Source organism: Belonocnema kinseyi, chromosome 2 (genome assembly GCF_010883055.1).
Source record: "Belonocnema kinseyi isolate 2016_QV_RU_SX_M_011 chromosome 2, B_treatae_v1, whole genome shotgun sequence".
NCBI classification, from domain to species: domain Eukaryota; kingdom Metazoa; phylum Arthropoda; class Insecta; order Hymenoptera; family Cynipidae; genus Belonocnema; species Belonocnema kinseyi.
The window spans coordinates 126,188,819-126,194,818 of NC_046658.1; positions in this window are offsets into that span (position 1 = coordinate 126,188,819).

Below are 6,000 nucleotides of genomic sequence, written 5' to 3' on the forward strand. Positions count from 1 at the left end.
TAACTAGAGGGGAAAAGGGAATGCCGGACTGACTGTGATCCCTAAAGATAATAAATATATTTTTTTAATCAAGACTGAAACTTTGTGCTCACGAAAGGGAAACTTGCTTCTGAAGTCGAGAGTTTGAAACCCTGGAGGAGCGGCGCTATTCGAGTAAATAATCGAGGACTATCAACACGTCCGATGCAGTTAATCGAGTCTTTTCTCTGGCACAAAGCCAAATTGAAGGTCGCCATAAAAGTTGGTCTTCTACCGATTCCCAACCGCACGCATTTTATGGGGGGATCATTACCTGCACCTGCCTAAAAAACATTTTATTACATTATCATGAGAAAATAGACGGAGGTTTTGCGAGCGAGCGACGATACCTGATTGCCAAAGACAAAGACGGTTGTTCCTACCGGTTCGTAGCTGCGAGCATTCTTGTTCCCCGCCAGCTCGGGTCGTGTCACAAATCTTCACCGGGACAGGGCGACATCTTCTGGTTGAAACGATACTTTTCCGCCAATGACGTTTTTATCCCTCGGCTTGCTTGTCGTCTATTCTGGCCACCGAGATCAAGATCCAACTGATAGGGGGCACCCCGACCTGTTCTCGTGTTAACAACCGAAACTCATAAAGACATTTAAGTGGCCTGAGAGAAAGACCTCAGATTTCGAAGTTAAGATGCCGACATTTGGTGAACCAAAGATAAATAGCGACGTTCGTTCACCGATCCTTGTGAAACTCATCATCGCAACAACCAAAAAGAACATTTCTTATAAGAAACTCCAAAGATCTACAAAATCTTTAAAAAGACTAACTCACTGGAATATGTGGTTTGGAACAATAAATTGTTTGTCAGATAGAGATGGTATTAGCTGTGACAACTAGAGTTAAATGGTGAAACTTACTAACCAGTGAGGGGAAAACAAATTCTGAAAATGAGGTCCAGCGGAGATGGATTACGCCGGATTATACGGATTACCCTGGATCACATCTAGGTACGGAATTACTCTGGATTTCCTAAGATTAGTGCAGAATGTATAGAGTTTCTCTGGATTACATAAAATTATGGTGGATTACCCCCCCCCCCAGCTAGATTCAAGCAAAATTTCAACAAATACGGATTACTTTTCTAACTAAATTTTTTAATAAAAAAAGGACTTTTAATCAAATATATAGCTGGATTTTAAACCAAAAACATGAATTATGAACCAAGAAAATAAATTTTCGATTGAAAAATAAGTTTTTTCTACAAAATACTTGAATATTCAACAGAGTAGTTGACGTTTCAACTTAAAAAGATACATTTTTTTACAAAAAATGATGAATGTCTAATGAAGTAGCTGAACTTTCAATCAAGCATAGTTAAATTTCGAACCAAAAAGTAGAAATTTTTACCAAGAAGATTAATTTTCTATAAAAAAGAGGACTTTTCAACCAAGTACATACATTTTCAAACAAATAAATGAATTTTTAACTAAAAATAGGTTTATTTTCTACCAAAAATGGAATACACTTCAGTTCCGTTAGAAGCCAGTCCGGTTTTGTATTTTCTAGAACTGTTAGCCCACGCAGTTTCTCAGGGGCCAGGGTGAGATACATTTCCGCCTTTAGAATTGGAAGGGTCGCTGTGCGCGAGTACTCAGTCGAGTATACTGCGCAATATTATAGATTACAATTGGAAACGGTTAAGGGCGGCCCTGACTGTTTATGTTTCGAGGATACCGATTTATTAACAACGCCCATTAAATTTTTAGTTAAACAGCTCATTTTTTAACTAAAAAAGATGACTTCTTAATGAAATAGTTATTTGCAGAGATAAATTATCAACGCAAAGAAGCTTTTTTCAGTAAAGTGGTTCAACATTCAACCAAATGTTTGACGTTTTTACAAAATATATGAATTTTCAACTAAGTAGTCGAATTTTCAACCAAAGAAAGATAAATGCACAACCAAATAGTTGAAATTACGATTAAAAAATACATTTTCAACCAAAAAAGAATGATTTTAAAAAAAAATAATTAAATCTCAAACTAAAGAAATAAATTTTCAACGAAAATGATGAATCTTCAACTTGAATAGAGTAATTTTCAGTTAAAATAGAAATTTTCAACTAAAAAACAATAATTTTATAACAAAGCACTTACATTTTTTATGTAAGATGAATCTTTAACTAAAATGCTAAATTTGAAACCGAAAAAATGGCCTTTAAACAAAATTGTTGAATTTTCTACAAAGAAATTAATTTTGAACCAAAAAAGATGAATTCTTAACGAAGAATGTAATAGTTGATATTTTAACAAAGAAAAATTTAATTTTGAATAAAAAACAATTAACGTTTCAACCAAAAAGACTGCTCTTCAACAAAATTGTTCAGTTTTCAACATAATAGATTAAATTTCAATAATATAGTTCAATTTTTATCTAAAAACATGAATTTTCAACCGAAAAGATCAATTTTCATCAAGATACATGAGTTTTGAAACAAATAGTTGAATCTTAGAGTAAAAATATCAATTTTTAACAAACAAACAAGAGGAATAGTTCAATTTTCGATTTGAAAAAAATGAAGTTTTTACAAAAAAAACACATTTTCATTTCTTAAGTAGATTCTAAACCTCTCTACTTCAGATTGTTACATTTTTTAAATAAGAAAAGAAATAATAAAAAAAATCACATTTCTGAAATTGCTAATATTTAAGAATATCATTTTTACAATATCTAATGAAAATAGATTTCTTCCAACAAATTCAAGTAAAAATTATTTCGCCTCAATTAAAAGATCTTTCAATAATATTCATAAGCAAGCCCTGTAGATCGGAACGAATCTTGACTTTAGTGACTCTATCTAAAAATTAATTAAAGATCGAAATAAAATCTGCTTTCTCATGAATAATTGAATGTACTGAAATCAGAGCGTGGAAACAATTCGCGAATCAAAATTGCTTTCAACTAAGTAATTTAATTTAAAATAAATTCAACCAAGAGTATTAATTTTTCTACGGAAAAAAGATAATCCCAACAAAACACATTAATAAATAATAAAAGAATTGCCTATAAAATAGTTGCATTTTTTACACAAGTATATACATTTTTAACCAAAGAAATTACTATTTCGCAAAATTGATGAATGTTTGAGACGAATTTTCAACAAAATATATGAAATTTGAATTAAGTAGTTCAATTTTCAATTGAAAAATTCAATTTAAACAAAAAAAAAGGAATTTTCAAATAAATAGTTCGATTTGTCCTAAAATAGTTTAACGGAAAATGATCAATTTTCAACTAAATAGTGAATAGTTACATCCTCATCTCGCTTTAGTTTGTAACGTTTACAAAATATAAATTAATTTTTTTTACGCGAGGCCTATGTTTCTAAAGTTCTTAATTGCTTAATTTTTTAACCGAGGATATCAATGAAAGTAACCCCCCCCCCCCTTAGAGATTCTGGAACACCCTCGTTTTCTACCTCTAAGCCCCTGAAAAATCAAAACAAAATCGAATAATATCCTAATATCAAGAAATTAAAAAAAGTTTCATACCCCTATAGTAAGAATTGTGGTTTTCTCCACTTGAACATATTTTTCCTAATTCGAGCTTGGAATGACCTTGCTACTGACCGGATGGTGTTAAACATGCCACGGATTCAGTTTCAGTTACCTCAAAAACGTATCATAATCGTATTTTTCTCTGCTTAGATATTTTTTCAATTTGACCTTGGAATGACCTTGATTCTGACTGGATGCTGCCAAACAGACCACGGATTTAGTTTCAGCGACCCCAAACACGTACATATTAGAATCGTTGCTTTCTCCGTCTAAATGTTTTCTCCCAATTTGACCTTGGAATGACCTTAGGATTACCTTGGAATGACCTGACGGGGTCAAAGAGACTCCGGATTCAGATTCGGTGAGGCCAAAATAGTATAAAAATTGTGGTTTTGTCCTCTGGAATGGTTTTTCCCCTGTTTGGTTTTGGAGAGACCTTGATCCTGACCTGATGGGCTTTAACAGGCCCCCGATTCAAATTCAGCGACCGAAAAAACGTTTAGGTATGTTATTCAAGTTTGCTGCATAGAAAAATTTTTTTCTTGTAGGGCGGTATAAAATAATCTTTGAATAATGCTAGAAAGTTGTGATTTCTTATTAAATATTCAACTTTTTGTTAATTTGGTACTTCGGTGAGCTAAAAATTAATCAAATTTAAGAATCAAATTTGTTGAAACAAATTATTATTGTTCATAAATATATTCTGTTATATTAATACGAGATAGTTGCAAGTTTTCCTGAAATTTTCCACTTTGTGTCCACTTTTCAATTAGAGTAAGATAATAATTAATTCAAGTCAAAAAAAAATGGAACGTTGCAGTTTTTTAAATTCCCTATTTTTCGTCCATTTTTTAATTAGAGTGAGATTATAATTATTTCACGTTAATAAACGTAATTTTTTAAACAATTTATTATTATTTTTAACTAAATTATCTTTAAGTCATGTTGAAAACTTAACAAAATTACTTGTTTAAATAATTTTTTATTATTTCAAATAAAATTCTGTTTGAATAAAGCTAGTAAGTTGCAGTTGTTTTTTAAAGTATCCACTTTTTATTCACATTTTAATTAGAGTGAGGTAATAATTAATGCAAGTTGACAAACGTAATTTTTAAACAATTTATTATTTTATTAAAAAATTCTCTTTGAATAATGCTGGAAAGTTGCGGTTTTTTGAAATATTCAACTTTTTGTCCACTTTTCATTTAGAGCAAGAATCATTTTTTGAACAATCTATTTCTTTTTTGTGAATACGTATATTTTTCTCAAATAAAACAGATATTTGAAATATTCCTCAAATTTTCTGTATGGATTATTTTAAATGTAAATTTTCTTTGAAGGTGTTATTACTCTTTGAAAAAATAGTTATAAACAATAATAAATTGTGTATACAATTATGCTGGCTAACTTGGATTAATTATGATCTATGGGCCAAACCTTGGCCCATAGTCGGCAAAAATATTGCCGAAGCTCGGCTGCCATTATCGCGCCAATGACGGAATGATAACTATGACCTGCACTTGGCAGCCAAGGTTTGGCTGCCATTGTCGGCCCAACACTTGGTACCAGTATTGGACCACACCTAGCTGCCATCGTCGTGCCATTGCTGGATTGATAGCTATGGTCTTGACTTGGCAGCCAAGGTTTGGCTGCCATTGTCGACACAACATTGGGTATCAATACTGCTATAGTCTAAGGTCTAAGGATATGACAAAAAAGGTATTTAAAAAGAAATATAAATTGATTGCGACTACTTTGAATTTAAATATTAATAGTCCTGTTTAGATTGAATACATATATAACATTTTGAACATTATATTACAAATAAAATTTCTAAAGCTACTCTGTGAAAAAGAAGTTGCAGTTCAGAAAAGTTAAAGAATCAAATTTTAAGCTCTCTTTTTCTAATTATTTATTATTATGCGATGTAGGTTAAATGTAAAATACACGAATTGTTAACAGCAATATCAATACAATAATTTTTAAATAAATAATTTAAATCGATTACAATTTTCTTCGCGTAATATTTCTTTTTTTTTTCGTTGTAGCCTACTTTCCAACTTTTTGCAATGACAGGAAATGCAATTTTTCACAAACATTAAAAAGTTTTAATGCCAGAACTTAACAAATTTAATCGTGAACTTTCACAATTTTTCAATAAAATTTTTTTTTTATGTTTCGTGTAAGATTTTTTTATTAAGTGCTAAAAGTGAGACTTGACGAAATAAAGTGCCGATTCTGGGCCAAGCATCGGTGTAGGATCGGCAAATATAAATAGCCAATATAGGCTGCCAACACTGGCTCAATATTGGCCGATTTAAATAAAACATGGTTCGCCGTGGTAAAAGTGACACTTGGCCCAGTAATGTATCGTCACTGGGCCAGACTTTGGCTGATCCTCGTGAAACATGGTTCCCGGTACTAAAAGTGAGACTTGGCGCAATAAAGTGCCGATACTGGTCCAAGC